We start from the raw sequence: 18,503 nt of genomic DNA, 5'->3' as shown, positions 1-18,503 counted from the left end.
GTGTCCAGACTACTCACACATATTGTCCTCTATCACCAGCATGAACCACATGTTGTAATGACCTGTGGAGTTAATGGGTGTGGGAAAACAAATAGATGTTTCAGCGTCTATCGGTCACACATCTACCAAAACCACACAGAGCTTTTAAGATACAACTTAGATGAGAATTGCCCTCATGATGAATTTGAGACTGGGACTGATCCCATTGAAGATGACATGAGTGATGTAGAGAGTCTGCCAGAGGCTGAATATGTTCAAGCCACAGAGATCAACACTGAGCAGCTAATTGAAGATCTCTAAAACAATATCTGTCTTTTTATTTAGTAAATCAGGAAAGAACACTGCATCCCAGCTACGGTACAGAATAACATTGTTGAGGACCTCAGAACCATTTTGGATGCATTTATGACCCACTACAGTGATCCCCTCAGGTTTCATCTGACAAATAAGCAAATAAATGTTGTTGAACATGACGATCTCAGGGACTTGCTTAACAACTCTGCAGTATTTGAGGAATGCATTAGATGCATAAGCTCTGAGTGGATGCTGGAGCATTACTGTGTGAAAGATTTGGACATGGTCAGGACAATTGAAGTACCACTGAGCAACAAAGAAGGTTATAAAGCAAGGTCATTTCAATAAAGCTACATGGCCCCCAGGCTATATGAATATAAAGACATGAGACAAAACAATCATAATGAATCAGATTACATGGAGAGGGGGGGACCTGATCCTAGATCATAATGAATCAGATTACATGGAGAGGAGGGACCTGATCCTAGATCATAATAAATCAGATTACATGGAGAGGGGGGACCTGATCCTAGATCATAATGAATCAGATTACATGGAGAGGAGGACCTGATCCTAGATCATAATGAATCAGATTACATGGAGAGGGGGGACCTGATCCTGATTCAGCACTCCTCCTTTGAGACACTGCCTTTATGAATAAGGAATGCTGTTGTAAAGTCTAGTTACAGCAGGTGTTTACTGCCATCTAGTGGAAGATTCCAATAAAACACTTTATTATCAGGGTGGGGAGTTGGCTGAGTGCAGGATCCATGGTGAGATGACAAAAGAGGAAAACACACTATATGGAGAGAAGTACAAATAAAGTATTTCTGAACAATAAAGGACAGAGTAAGATAATGAATACCTGGAATTACATATTATTACTAGTAAGTAGATCTCTTCTGTCATCATTATTTACCCATACACCAGTGATGTCAGAAGGGACGTGATTTCCTTATATGAAAGTGAAAGTAACTGTGTAGTCCACGTCATTTCAAAATGACTGTAGAAACTGTAGCTCACATTTCTCTGCAACATTAGAAGCAGGATAAATGTGTTGATTTGAAGGACAGACTGACAGACTCTGGTAAGTCTTGGCTACATATAACTATTATAAAGTTAGGTCGTAGTCAGACATTCAATAGACAGAGTAACCTTGAGATATGATTCTTTATCATGCTGACCAACCTGGGCCCGGTTTCTGCGATAGAATTTAGACTTAACGCTGGAAACGCATAAGAAGTGGTAAACGATAATTAACAAAATACAGTGTTGAGTAAACGCTATTTTACAAATAAAAAGGTGTGTAAGCGCGTTTACGTGGGTTTACCCTCCACTACATCCCCGTTGATGCGGTGTGCAGCGTAGAGTGCATAGTCATTTAGTCTCATTTAGGCCAGATGGTGAGGGCCACAGCATAGTCCTTTAGTCTCTATGGGCCAGATGGTGGGGGCCACAGCATAGTCCTTTAGTCTCTATGGGCCAGATGGTGAGGGCCACAGCATAGTCCTTTAGTCTCATTTAGGCCAGATGATGAGGGCCACAGCATAGTCCTTTAGTCTCTATGGGCCAGATGGTGAGGGCCACAGCATAGTCCTTTAGTCTCTATGGGCCAGATGGTGAGGGCCACAGCATAGTCCTTTAGTCTCTATGGGCCAGATGGTGAGGGCCACAGCATAGTCCTTTAGTCTCTATGGGCCAGATGGTGAGGGCCACAGCATAGTCCTTTAGTCTCTATGGGAAAAGAAACTGTTCAGATGGGGGTCTATAACATCCAATCACATACTCCTCAAGATGAGGCTCATGATTTATAAGTTATATACCTTTTAATCTTTACATATATTGTCTTTATTTAAACCAAGGTAGTTTGAGTTAGTAGCGATGAAGTAGCAACTGTCAGCTGCTGTAAACCTGTGACAGTCTTCATAAGAGAGCTGATCTCGTATCAGTTTAGCTGTTTATATCATATTGATACTGCTGTAAACCTGTGACAGTCTTCATAGGAGAGCTGATCTCAGATCAGTTTAGCTTATTATATCATATTGATACTGCTGTAAACCTGTGACAGTCTTCATAGGAGAGCTGATCTCAGATCAGTTTAGCTGTTTATATCATATTGATACTCCTGTAAAGTCAGGTTACAGCAGGTGTTTACTGCCATCTAGTGGAAGATATTTTATTTTTATTTCACTTTTATTTAACTAGGTAAGTCAGAACAAATTCTTATTAACAATGACGGCCTACCCCGGCCAAACCTTGACGACGCTGGGCCAATTGTGCGCCGCCCTATGGGACTCCCAGTCATGCAGCCTGGACTCTAACCAGGTACTGCAGTGACGCAAGAGGCGGGACTCTGCACCATTCGGGAGGTGGCTGAGCTGAAACAGAAAGTAAAGTTGTTCTTTTGTTCAGGATCCATTTTGAGACGACAGAGCAGAAAACACTATATGGAGATTATTGAAAAATAAAGTAAGTATTTCTGAATAATAATTTATTCTAAATGACAGAGTATGTGAATGAATACTAGGAATGAGATATTACTAGTTAGAACTGCTACTTGAGCTGAGTTGCTGACAGACAGCAGTTTTCAAAGTGGAAACTAATCAGTAGGTCTACATGTTATCAGTAAAACGTCTGGTAAAGATGGTGGAGGAGCTTTTACATTATATGGTTTTATGTTTATCTCAGGGTTTCTCAATCCTTTAATTATTATACAGCACGTACACACCTGATTCAACTAATCATGAAATATTTTAAGACAGTTTAATATTTGAGGCATACAAGTGAACATTCTCAAATTAAAACTTTTGGGTTAGTAGGCCTGTTAACAATTATTATAGTCCTACAGTAACTCATATTTTGGAGAGAAAAAAACACAACTAAACCTGGTTTCCAGTAAATTGTATGTAACTATTGTGACCTCAAAGAAATAGAGAATGAAACTAATTTGATCCTCTATTGCCCTTTCTACCATGATATACGCTTGCTCTTATTCCAGAAAGCACACCAGATATACCCTGGCAGTATGTGATGAGGAGAAATTAAATGTTTTTTGTCCATTGTGTATTTCCATTTGCAGAATATTTAGATGTTACCTTTATTTAAACTAGGCAGGTCAGTTAAGAACAAATTCTTATTTTCAATGACAGCTCATTGAAAATAAGAATTTGTTCATAACTGACTTGCCTAGTTTAAATAAAGGTAAAACCTAAATATTCTGCAAATGGAAATACACAATGGACGAAAAAACATTTAATTTGTCCTCATCACATACTAGGAACAGTGGGTTAACTGCCTTGTTCAGGGGCAGAACAACAGATATGTACCTAGACTGTCTCCCATATGAATCTTCTCTTTGTGCCAGACTGGGTTCAAATGCCTTCTGTTTATTTTTTTCTGTATATGTTATGTATGTATGTGTATATATACAGTGTGTATGTATGTATGTGTATATATACAGTGTGTATGTATGTATGTATGTGTATATATACAGTGTGTATGTATGTATGTGTATATATACAGTGTGTATGTATGTATGTGTATATATACAGTGTGTATGTATGTGTGTGTATATATACAGTGTGTATGTATGTATGTGTATATATACAGTGTGTATGTATGTGTATATATACAGTGTGTATGTATGTATGTGTATATATACAGTGTGTATGTATGTATGTGTATATATACAGTGTGTATGTATGTATGTGTATATATACAGTGTGTATGTATGTATGTGTATATATACAGTGTGTATGTATGTATGTATGTGTATATATACAGTGTGTATGTATGTATGTGTATATATACAGTGTGTATGTATGTGTGTGTATATATACATGTGTATGTATGTATGTGTATATATATAGTGTGTATGTATGTATGTGTATATATACAGTGTGTATGTATGTATGTATGTGTATATATACAGTGTGTATGTATGTATGTGTATATATACAGTGTGTATGTATGTATGTGTATATATACAGTGTGTATGTATGTGTGTGTATATATACAGTGTGTATGTATGTATGTGTATATATACAGTATGTATGTATGTATGTGTATATATACAGTGTGTATGTATGTATGTGTATATATACAGTGTGTATGTATGTATGTGTATATATACAGTGTGTATGTATGTGTGTGTATATATACAGTGTGTATGTATGTATGTGTATATATACAGTGTGTATGTATGTATGTGTATATATACAGTGTGTATGTATGTATGTGTATATATACAGTGTGTATGTATGTATGTGTATATATACAGTGTGTATGTATGTGTGTGTATATATACATGTGTATGTATGTATGTGTATATATATAGTGTGTATGTATGTATGTGTATATATACAGTGTGTATGTATGTATGTATGTGTATATATACAGTGTGTATGTATGTATGTGTATATATACAGTGTGTATGTATGTATGTGTATATATACAGTGTGTATGTATGTATGTGTATATATACAGTGTGTATGTATGTATGTGTATATATACAGTGTGTATGTATGTGTGTGTATATATACAGTGTGTATGTATGTGTGTGTATATATACAGTGTGTATGTATGTGTGTGTATATATACAGTGTGTATGTATATGTGTGTATATATACAGTGTGTATGTATGTATGTGTATATATACAGTGTGTATGTATGTGTGTGTATATATACAGTGTGTATGTATGTGTGTGTATATATACAGTGTGTATGTATGTATGTGTATATATACAGTGTGTATGTATGTATGTGTATATATACAGTGTGTATGTATGTATGTGTATATATACAGTGTGTATGTATGTATGTGTATATATACAGTGTGTATGTATGTGTGTGTATATATACAGTGTGTATGTATGTGTGTGTATATATACAGTGTGTATGTATGTATGTGTATATATACAGTCTGTATGTATGTGTGTGTATATATACAGTGTGTATGTATGTATGTGTATATATACAGTGTGTATGTATGTATGTGTATATATACAGTGTGTATGTATGTATGTGTATATATACAGTGTGTATATATGTATGTGTATATATACAGTGTGTATGTATGTATGTGTATATATACAGTGTGTATGTATGTATGAGTATATATATATACAGTGTGTATGTATGTATGTGTATATATACAGTGTGTATGTATGTATGTATGTATGTATGTACATATACTGTATGTATGTATGTATGTATGTATGTATGTATGTATGTATGTATGTATATATACAGTGTGTATGTATGTATGTGTATATATACAGTGTGTATGTATGTATGTGTATATATACAGTGTGTATGTATGTATGTGTATATATACAGTGTGTATGTATGTATGTATGTATGTGTATATATACAGTGTGTATGTATGTATGTATGTATGTATGTGTATATATACAGTGTGTATGTATGTATGTATGTGTATATATACAGTGTGTATGTATGTATGTGTATATATACAGTGTGTATGTATGTATGTGTATATATACAGTGTGTATGTATGTATGTGTATATATACAGTGTGTATGTATGTATGTGTATATATACAGTGTGTATGTATGTATGTGTATATATACAGTGTGTATGTATGTATGTGTATATATACAGTGTGTATGTATGTGTGTGTATATATACAGTGTGTATGTATGTGTGTGTATATATACAGTGTGTATGTATGTGTGTGTATATATACAGTGTGTATGTATATGTGTGTATATATACAGTGTGTATGTATGTATGTGTATATATACAGTGTGTATGTATGTGTGTGTATATATACAGTGTGTATGTATGTGTGTGTATATATACAGTGTGTATGTATGTATGTGTATATATACAGTGTGTATGTATGTATGTGTATATATACAGTGTGTATGTATGTATGTGTATATATACAGTGTGTATGTATGTGTGTGTATATATACAGTGTGTATGTATGTGTGTGTATATATACAGTGTGTATGTATGTATGTGTATATATACAGTGTGTATGTATGTGTGTGTATATATACAGTGTGTATGTATGTATGTGTATATATACAGTGTGTATGTATGTATGTGTATATATACAGTGTGTATGTATGTATGTGTATATATACAGTGTGTATGTATGTATGTGTATATATACAGTGTGTATGTATGTATGTGTATATATACAGTGTGTATGTATGTATGTGTATATATATATATACAGTGTGTATGTATGTATGTGTATATATACAGTGTGTATGTATGTATGTGTATATATACAGTGTGTATGTATGTATGTGTATATATACAGTGTGTATGTATGTATGTATGTATGTGTATATATACAGTGTGTATGTATGTGATGTGTATATATACAGTGTGTATGTATGTATGTGTATATATACAGTGTGTGTGTATGTGTGTATATTATTGTACTGCTCTAGGGATATAATTATTGTTTGCATCACCTTATTTACTATTATGTATTGATTTTTACCTTACGTTGTTTTCATTCTTCATGTGATGCTCAATGCAGAGAGCACTGAAGAGGAATTATCATTTAATTACCACAGTGAATTATTGTAATGTTTGTTTATGTGGCAATTAACCCCATAAGGGATGGGTTGCCAGTTGGCGATTTGACACAAAAATAAAATGTCATTCATTCATTCATTTTTCATTCATATTATTTAATTTAAGTTTTTCTGTGTCCCCCTAATATCACTTACACCCTGTTAGTTTGTTGTAATTCCTAGAGCAAAACAGAGAACACCATCGTGTTCGTACGAATCTCAGCTTTCAATAGAGGTATCATAATAGTTTGTTGGCCAAACCATTCAGACTCTACATACGATTTTGTGAGAATACAGATTTTCAGGATGTCTCATGGTCTGACAAACACCACTCTAGCTCTGACAACTAGATCATAATGAATCAGATTACATGGAGAGGGGTACCTGATCCTAGATCATAATGAATCAGATTACATGGAGAGGGGGGACCTGATCCTAGATCATAATGAATCAGATTACATGGAGAGGGGGGACCTGATGCTAGATCATAATGAATCGTATTACATGGAGGGGACCTGATCCTAGATCATAATGAATCAGATTACATGGAGAGGGGGGACCTGATCCTAGATCATAATGAATCAGATTACATGAAGAGGAGGACCTGATCCTAGATCATAATGAATCAGATTACATGGAGAGGAGGACCTGATCCTAGATCATAATGAATCAGATTACATGGAGAGGGGGGACCTGATCCTAGATCATAATGAATCAGATTACATGGAGAGGGGGGACCTGATCCTAGATCATAATGAATCAGAATACATGGAGAGGAGGACCTGATCCTAGATCAGCTCTGAGATATTTCCTTTATGAATTAGGGCCCAGGAGTCACCAGGACCAACTTTAAATTGCTCTGGATAAGAGCGTCTGCTCAATGACTAAAATGTAAAATGAGTCACCAGGACAGGCATTGACAGGACGGTCACAGCCACACGTTCACTGGTTAGGTAGGACACAAGATAACTGTTAGATAGGAACAACAGTAATGATACATGGTTAGATAGGACACAAGATAACTGTTAGATAGGAACAACAGTAATGATACATGGTTAGGTAGGATACAAGATAACTGTTAGATAGGAACAACAGTAATGATACATGGTGAGGTAGGACACAAGATAACTGTTAGATAGGAACCACAGTAATGATACATGGTTAGATAGGACACAAGATAACTGTTAGATAGGAACAACAGTAATGATACATGGTTAGGTAGGACACAAGATAACTGATAGATAGGAACAACAGTAATGATACATGGTTAGGTAGGACACAAGATAACTGTTAGATAGGAACAACAGTAATGATACATGGTTAGGTAGGACACAAGATAACTGTTAGATAGGAACAACAGTAATGATACATGGTTAGGTAGGACACAGGATAACTGTTAGATAGGAACAACAGTAATGATACATGGTTAGGTAGGACACAAGATAACTGATAGATAGGAACAACAGTAATGATACATGGTTAGGTAGGACACAAGATAACTGTTAGATAGGAACAACAGTAATGATACATGGTTAGATAGGACACAATATAACTGTTAGATAGGAACAACAGTAATGATACATGGTTAGGTAGGACACAAGATAACTGTTAGATAGGAACAACAGTAATGATACATGGTGAGGTAGGACACAAGATAACTGTTAGATAGGAACAACAGTAATGATACATGCCCTCAATGTGAAGTGACATTAAACCATAAATACAGAGCACAAGTACAACCCTTTTTATATAAACCTTTTAAGGTAGTAAGAAAATAAACATTGACTTAATATTTCAATAAAGAAGTCTTGAATTACAAATAAATCACCTGCTAGCAACAACTAGCGTGACATTACAGTGCACTGATTGACGGTGCTGGTTAATTCGTCATTATCATGGCTAGCTAAGCTAGCAGACACTTGATAAACTTGCAGAAATATGCTTTAAATACACAATAAATATATACATAGTCACATTCACTATTGACTTTGTGATATATGAACCAGTGTTCCAGATACACTATAGTGTTATACAGTTTTAAACAGTTTTTATGTCCAGCAGAAGGAGACGTCCTGTCAGAATATCTCTGACTGAACAGCAGGCAGACCAACTTTCCAAATAGGGGAGAAGCACTCAAAACCCTCTACTTGTTCTTTCAAGGAAAATAATACAGAAATGGTAAGTCTGAAGACCTCTCGTATTAACAACCTTACTACAATGGCAGCAAATATTTTTTTATGAATTCGACAACACATAATGAAAGGAAACGTTATTCATATCACCCCTCTTTCTGAGGTGAATGGTTTCCCCCACTACTCTCCCGGAACTGCGGTGTTCTCTGATATCCCGTTCACGAGTATCCCTGTAGCCATAAATAAACAGAATATTCCTCATTTCAATTCAAATGGGTTAAATTAAATAGTAACGTTAACTGAAATCTGGACACTGACTGTAGGCCTATAATCTAATATAATATTAACTGAAATCTGGACACTGACTGTAGGTCTATAATCTAATATAATATTAACTAAAATCTGGACACTGACTGTAGGCCTATAAACTAATATAATATTAACTGAAATCTGGACACTGACTGTAGGCCTATAAACTAATATAATATTAACTGAAATCTGGACACTGACTGTAGGCCTATAAACTAATATAATATGAAATGCAGAATTATGCATTTTTTTTATTTAAATGAAACAACAAATGATAATTTAGGCGTGGAGAAATATTATTTATTTCAGTATCTCTTGAGATAATGTGAATGAGAGTGTAAGGTGTTATCTTTGACACTATGATGCAAGCAGACGGTATTTTCAACCTTATCAGAAACGTGTTTCATCTTTTTCTCAGCTTTTCATTTCCTTAAAACCCTTCAGACGGATGACATATGGACATTTTGCACAGGACCAATCTTTCCACTGTTCTGGAGTTATTGAGTTTTCTCCCCGGTCCCTAAACTAAACCCTTCAGACTGATGACATTTTGCACAGGACCAATCTTTCCACTGTTCTGGAGTTATTGCGTTTTCTCCCCGGTCCCTAAACTAAAGGTCAACTTTAGTGGATTACTAATGCATTCATTCTAAATTATTATTCTGGAGAGAACTACTTTATTTAGTCTTCTGGGGCAACAATTTATGACAGAAGAGAAGCTGCATGTATCAAACTATATTTGACAAACAAATGGCCTACCAAATGTTGAAAATTATAGGCAGAAATGTGTCTAAATTGTAGCCAGTAGGTTATACAGTCCAGTACAGAGTATCAAACTGCACAGGTAGCCTATTTTTTGAGTTAAATTTTTTTTGACAATCAGATGAAAACATAATATGTGAAACAGCCTGAGGAGACAGCAGAAACAACAGTAAATGGGATAAGATGTGTACATGCATCAATTTAAAAACACAATACTTCAGAGTACCTCGAATAATAACGGGATATTGGTGAGCATGTTAACGTGGTCACTGTTGTTGTAAAGTCTAGTTACAGCAGGTGTTTACTGCCATCTAGTGAAAGATACCAAGAATACAGACAGACACAAATGTCAATTTCACTAGCCTTGTTCAAGCATTGTACAAGTCCCTACACACGGAGTCTGGAGAACAGCCCAGCTAGTCGATTACCTATCAACTAAGGTTTCTACGCATGCTCAGTTCTTGGGTCTCTGGAGTGGAAATGTGAAAAGAAAGTTCTGGAACTCCATCATGTGCTTCTGTTATGAGAAAAACTCCACAATGAAACTGACATTAAATGTGGAGAATTAAACATCTGTTGAACATCAAGTAGCCTATTAATCTGTATGCCTATCTAGGCTACTGTAGCCTATTAATCTGTATGCCTATCTAGGCTACTGTAGCCTATTAATCTTTATGCCTATCTAGGCTACTGTAGCCTATTAATCTTTAGGCCTATCTAGGCTACTGTAGCCTATTAATCTGTATGCCTATCTAGGCTAATGTAGCCTATTAATCTTTATGCCTATCTAGGCTACTGTAGCCTATTAATCTTTATGCCTATCTAGGCTACTGTAGCCTATTAATCTTTATGCCTATCTAGGCTACTGTAGCCTATTAATCTTTATGCCCATCTAGGCTACTGTAGCCTATTAATCTTTATGCCTATCTAGGCTACTGTAGCCTATTAATCTGTATGCCCATCTAGGCTACTGTAGCCTATTAATCTTCATGCCTATCTAGGCTACTGTAGCCTATTAATCTGTATGCCTATCTAGGCTACTGTAGCCTATTAATCTGTATGCCTATCTAGGCTACTGTAGCCTATTAATCTGTATGCCCATCTAGGCTACTGTAGCCTATTAATCTTTATGCCCATCTAGGCTACTGTAGCCTATTAATCTTCAGGCCTATCTAGGCTACTGTAACCTATTAATCTTTATGCCTATCTAGGCTACTGTAGCCTATTAATCTTTATGCCTATCTAGGCTACTGTAGCCTATTAATCTGTATGCCTATCTAGGCTACTGTAACCTATTAATCTTTATGCCTATCTAGGCTACTGTAGCCTATTAATCTTTATGCCTATCTAGGCTACTGTAGCCTATTAATCTGTATGCCTATCTAGGCTACTGTAGCCTATTAATCTGTATGCCTATCTAGGCTACTGTAGCCTATTAATCTGTATGCCCATCTAGGCTACTGTAGCCTATTAATCTTTATGCCCATCTAGGCTACTGTAGCCTATTAATCTTTAGGCCTATCTAGGCTACTGTAACCTATTAATCTTTATGCCTATCTAGGCTACTGTAGCCTATTAATCTTTATGCCTATCTAGGCTACTGTAGCCTATTAATCTGTATGCCTATCTAGGCTACTGTAACCTATTAATCTTTATGCCTATCTAGGCTACTGTAGCCTATTAATCTTTATGCCTATCTAGGCTACTGTAGCCTATTAATCTGTATGCCTATCTAGGCTACTGTAGCCTATTAATCTTTATGCCTATCTAGGCTACTGTAGCCTATTAATCTGTATGCCTATCTAGGCTACTGTAGCCTATTAATCTGTATGCCTATCTAGGCTACTGTAACCTATTAATCTGTATGCCTATCTAGGCTAATGTAGCCTATTAATCTTTATGCCTATCTAGGCTACTGTAGCCTATTAATCTTTATGCCTATCTAGGCTACTGTAGCCTATTAATCTTTATGCCTATCTAGGCTACTGTAGCCTATTAATCTTTATGCCCATCTAGGCTACTGTAGCCTATTAATCTTTATGCCCATCTAGGCTACTGTAGCCTATTAATCTGTATGCCCATCTAGGCTACTGTAGCCTATTAATCTTCATGCCTATCTAGGCTACTGTAGCCTATTAATCTGTATGCCTATCTAGGCTACTGTAGCCTATTAATCTGTATGCCTATCTAGGCTACTGTAGCCTATTAATCTGTATGCCCATCTAGGCTACTGTAGCCTATTAATCTTTATGCCCATCTAGGCTACTGTAGCCTATTAATCTTTAGGCCTATCTAGGCTACTGTAACCTATTAATCTTTATGCCTATCTAGGCTACTGTAGCCTATTAATCTTTATGCCTATCTAGGCTACTGTAGCCTATTAATCTGTATGCCTATCTAGGCTACTGTAACCTATTAATCTTTATGCCTATCTAGGCTACTGTAGCCTATTAATCTTTATGCCTATCTAGGCTACTGTAGCCTATTAATCTGTATGCCTATCTAGGCTACTGTAGCCTATTAATCTGTATGCCTATCTAGGCTACTGTAGCCTATTAATCTGTATGCCCATCTAGGCTACTGTAGCCTATTAATCTTTATGCCCATCTAGGCTACTGTAGCCTATTAATCTTTAGGCCTATCTAGGCTACTGTAACCTATTAATCTTTATGCCTATCTAGGCTACTGTAGCCTATTAATCTGTATGCCCATCTAGGCTACTGTAGCCTATTAATCTTTATGCCCATCTAGGCTACTGTAGCCTATTAATCTTTAGGCCTATCTAGGCTACTGTAACCTATTAATCTTTATGCCTATCTAGGCTACTGTAGCCTATTAATCTTTATGCCTATCTAGGCTACTGTAACCTATTAATCTTTATGCCTATCTAGGCTACTGTAGCATATTAATCTTTATGCCTATCTAGGCTACTGTAGCCTATTAATCTGTATGCCTATCTAGGCTACTGTAGCCTATTAATCTTTATGCCTATCTAGGCTACTGTAGCCTATTAATCTGTATGCCTATCTAGGCTACTGTAGCCTACCATTTATACTATAAATATATTGAAATGACTGGAGTCATTGCAAATAATTTTGTGTCACTTGTGTAGCCTACCTGGAGCTGGCAAACAGATTTAATAAATAGCCTATAACTTAAGTTTATTGTTGTTGTAGCCTTGTGTTATTATGCAACTATTAATGTCCATGTTGAGTTAATTCAATTGGAAGTTATCAAGTGTGACCATGGTGACAGTTCTATCTCAATGGCTGATCAGATGTTAGAATGCATTAGATTGAAGGTAACAGTTCTATCTCAATGGCTGATCAGATGTTAGAATGCATTAGATTGAAGGTAACAGTTCTATCGCAATGGCTGATCAGATGTTAGAATGCATTAGATTGAAGGTAACAGTTCTATCTCAATGGCTGATCAGATGTTAGAATGCATTAGATTGAAGGTAACAGTTCTATCTCAATGGCTGATCAGATGTTAGAATGCATTAGATTGAAGGTAACAGTTCTATCTCAATGGCTGATCAGATGTTAGAATGCATTAGATTGAAGGTAACAGTTCTATCTCAATGGCTGATCAGATGTTAGAATGCATTAGATTGAAGGTAACAGTTCTATCTCAATGGCTGATCAGATGTTAAAATGCATTAGATTGAAGGTAACAGTCAGATTAGGCTACAGGTAATAAAACACTGGCTGTTGTTGACAAGCATCGACCTGTTCAGTTTATAACCATAGTATTAATATTAGATTCATAGACCTGTTCAGTTCATAACCATAGTATTAATATTAGATAGACCTGTTCAGTTCATTACCATAGTATTATACTACAGCTACTGAAGGTTAACACATTATTTTTTTAAAACCTTTATTTAACTTGGCAAGTCAGTTGATAACAAATTCTTATTTACAATAATGGCCTACTGGGGAACACAGTGGGTTAACTGCCTTGTTCAGGGGCAGAACGACAGATCTTTACCTTGTCAGCTCTGGGATTCAATCCTGCAACCTAACGGTTACTGCCCCAACGCTCTAACCACTAGGCTACCTGCCGCACCAACACTCTATCCACTAGGCTACCTGCCGCCCCAACGCTCTAACCACTAGGCTACCTGCCGCACCAACACTCTAACCACTGGGCTACCTGCCGCCCCAACGCTCTATCCACTAGGCTACCTGCCGCCCCAACGCTCTAACCACTAGGCTACCTGCCGCCCCAACACTCTAACCACTAGGCTACCTGCCGCTCCAACGCTCTAACCACTAGGCTACCTGCCGCCCCAACACTCTAACCACTGGGCTACCTGCCGCCCCAACGCTCTAACCACTAGGCTACCTGCCGCCCCAACGCTCTAACCACTAGGCTACCTGCCGCCTCAACGCTCTAACCACTAGGCTACCTGCCGCACCAACGCTCTAACCACTAGGCTACCTGCCGCACCAACACTCTAACCACTAGGCTACCTTCCGCCCCAATGCTCTAACCACTAGGCTACCTGCCACCCCAACGCTCTAACCACTAGGCTACCTGCCGCCCCAAAGCTCTAACCACTAGGCTACCTAACGCTCTAACCACTAGGCTACCTAACGCTCTAACCACTAGGCTACCTACCGCCCCAAAGCTCTAACCACTAGGCTACCTAACGCTCTAACCACTAGGCTACCTAACGCTCTAACCACTAGGCTACCTAACGCTCTAACCACTAGGCTACCTAACGCTCTAACCACTAGGCTACCTAACGCTCTAACCGCTACCTATCGCTCTAACCACTAGGCTACCTAACGCTCTAACCACTAGGCTACCTGCCGCCCCAACGCTCTAACCACTAGGCTACCTACCGCCCCAACGCTCTAACCACTAGGCTACCTAACGCTCTAACCACTAGGCTACCTAACGCTCTAACCACTAGGCTACCTAACGCTCTAACCACTAGGCTACCTAACGAGTCAGGCGCAGGACACAGGGATGAAGGTAAACAAAACGTGTTTACTAAAATGTATCAATCCATCTTCTCATAAAAATACATAGTTAGGAGAAACCCCTCCAACTACACAAAACAGACAAACAATCACCGACAAGACAAACAGGAAATGCAGAGGTTTAAATAATGAACATAATTAGGGAAACTCAAAACAGGTGTACACAATAAAGACAAAACCAAACGAACAATGATCGGTGGTAACTAGTAAGCCGGTGACGTCGACCGCCGAACGTCGCCCGAACAAGGAGAGGGGTCGACTTCGGCGGGAGTCGTGACAAGAATAGAAGTTGTTTCTTAGGGGAAGGGAACTGTTTATTTTGTATTCTGTATATTGGAACAAAATTCAACTTCAGTTGAAGAACTGGGATGAGCTACAAATCTCATTGTGGGGTAGGACACATGATATAAAGATGGTTAAAGCTCCTAAACTGAATGACGACCACATGTTATAAAAATGGTTAAAGCTCCTAAACTGAATGACGACCACATGTTATAAAGATGGTTAAAGCTCCTAAACTGAATGAAGACCACATGTTATAAAGATGGTTAAAGCTCCTTAACTGAATGATGACCACATGTTATAAAGATGGTTAAAGCTCCTAAACTGAATGACGGACACATGTTATAAAGATGGTTAAAACTCCTAAACTGAATGACGGACACATGTTATAAAGATGGTTAAAGCTCCTAAACTGAATGACGGACACATGTTATAAAGATGGTTAAAGCTCCTAAACTGAATGACGACCACATGTTATAAAGATGGTTAAAACTCCTAAACTGAATGACGACCACATGTTATAAAGATGGTTAAAGCTCCTAAACTGAATGACGGACACATGTTATAAAGATGGTTACAGCTCTTAAACTGAATGATGACCACATGTTATAAAGATGGTTACAGCTCCTTAACTGAATGACGTCATCAGCATGTTTCCACTGTCCATACCTGCCTACACCTTTAACACCAGAGACAAAATTATTAATCTGGACTATTAAAGAGACGGACATCTTCACCTTTCCTGACAAGCTCTGCTTCGTTATAGAACAACCATGAATACACATTAGGAGGAAAGGTGGTTGTCTGGAAAGAGTAGGAGAGGTTTTGTTTTAGCCTCAACACTGATACATTTCACTTCTGCTTTTAGTGTCAACTTGAATTAGAGTGTGGCTGTGGAAGACTGGTCCCTTGATGATGTCTGCAAGTGGCTGAGTACCAATGATCTCCATGATTCCATCCCATCATTCCAAGGTTCACAATCTGTCTGCAGAATGCCAACTCTATTCAACTGTCCACTTTGCAATGAGCATCCTTCCTCTGTGTCCAGACTACTCACACATATTGTCCTCTATCAGCAGCATGAACCACATGTTGTAATGACCTGTGGAGTTAATGGGTGTGGGGAAAACAAATAGATGTTTCAGCATCTATCAGTCACACATCTACCAAAACCACAGAGAGATTTTAAGAGCCAACTTAGATGAGAATTGCCCTCATGATGAATTTGAGACTGGGACTGATCCCATTGAAGATGACATGAGCGATGTAGAGAGTCTGCCAGAGGCTGAATATGTTCAAGCCACAGAGATCAACACTGAGCAGCTAATTGAAGATCTCTAAAACAATATCTGTCTTTTTATTTAGTAAATCAGGAAAGAACACTGCATCCCAGCTACGGTACAGAATAACATTGTTGAGGACCTCAGAACCATTTTGGATGCATTTATGACCCACTACAGTGATCCCCTCAGGTCTCATCTGACAAATAAGGAAATAAATATGGTTGAACATGACTTGCTTAATAACAACTCTGCAGTATTTGAGGAATGCATTAGATGGATCAGCTCTGAGTGAATGCTGGAGCATTACTGTGTGAAAGAATTGGACATGGTCAGGACAACTGAAGTACCACTGAGCAACAAAGAAGGTTATAAAACAAGGTCATTTCAATACAGCTACATAGCCCCCAGGCTATATGAATATAAAGACATGAGACAAAACAACCATAATGAATCAGATTACATGGAGAGGAGGGACCTGATCCTATATCATAATGAATCAGATTACATGGAGAGGGGGGACCTGATCCTAGATCATAATGAATCAGATTACATGGAGAGGAGGGACCTGATCCTAGATCATAATGAATCAGATAACATGGAGAGGGGGGGACCTGATCCTAGATCATAATGAATCAGATTACATGGAGAGGGGGGGACCTGATCCTAGATCATAATGAATCAGATTACATGGAGAGGGGGGGACCTGATCCTAGATCATAATGAATCAGATTACATGGAGAGGGGGGACCTGATCCTAGATCATAATGAATCAGATTACATGGCCCCCAGGCTATATGAATATAAAGACATGAGACAAAACAACCATAATGAATCAGATTACATGGAGAGGAGGGACCTGATCCTATATCATAATGAATCAGATTACATGGAGAGGGGGGGACCTGATCCTAGATCATAATGAATCAGATTACATGGAGAGGGGGAACCTGATCCTAGATTATAATGAATCAGATTACACGGAGAGGGGGGACCTGATCCTATATCATAATGAATCAGATTACATGGAGAGGGGGGACCTGATCCTAGATCATAATGAATCAGATTACATGGAGAGGGGGGACCTGATCCTAGATCATAATGAATCAGATTACATGGAGAGGGGGACCTGATCCTAGATCATAATGAATCAGATTACATGGAGAGGGGGGACCTGATCCTAGATCATAATGAATCAGATTACATGGAGAGGGGGACCTGATCCTAGATCATAATGAATCAGATTACATGGAGAGGAGGGGACCTGATCCTAGATCATAATGAATCAGATTACATGGAGAGGAGGGACCTGATCCTAGATCATAATGAATCAGATTACATGGAGAGGGGGGGACCTGATCCTAGATCATAATGAATCAGATTACATGGAGAGGGGGGGACCTGATCCTAGACCATAATGAATCAGATTACATGGAGAGGGGGGGACCTGATCCTAGATCATAATGAATCAGATTACATGGAGAGGGGGGGACCTGATCCTAGATCATAATGAATCAGATTACATGGAGAGGGGGGACCTGATCCTAGATCATAATGAATCAGATTACATGGAGAGGGGGGACCTGATCCTAGATCATAATGAATCAGATTACATGGAGAGGGGGACCTGATCCTAGATCATAATGAATCAGATTACATGGAGAGGAGGGACCTGATCCTAGATCATAATGAATCAGATTACATGGAGAGGGGGACCTGATCCTAGATCATAATGAATCAGATTACATGGAGAGGAGGGGACCTGATCCTAGATCATAATGAATCAGATTACATGGAGAGGAGGGACCTGATCCTAGATCATAATGAATCAGATTACATGGAGAGGGGGGACCTGATCCTATATCATAATGAATCAGATTACATGGAGAGGAG

At 37.9% G+C, this 18,503-nt stretch overlaps 1 long non-coding RNA gene across 1 annotated transcript; it reads left to right on the top strand.

Annotated features, from left to right (window-relative positions):
- The first annotated feature begins 2,359 nt into the window (after positions 1-2,359).
- On the top strand, positions 2,360-16,844 carry LOC145876362 (uncharacterized). Its single transcript, XR_014391513.1, has 2 exons — positions 2,360-2,763; positions 16,199-16,844. It is a non-coding gene; the product is annotated as an uncharacterized LOC145876362 (long non-coding RNA).
- The last annotated feature ends 1,659 nt before the right edge of the window (positions 16,845-18,503 follow it).

Source organism: Salmo salar, unplaced genomic scaffold (genome assembly GCF_965601325.2).
Source record: "Salmo salar unplaced genomic scaffold, fSalSal1 ptg000578l, whole genome shotgun sequence".
NCBI lineage: Eukaryota > Metazoa > Chordata > Actinopteri > Salmoniformes > Salmonidae > Salmo > Salmo salar.
Note: the sequence above shows the minus strand (reverse complement) of the source record. Positions and strands in the feature narration are given on the sequence as shown.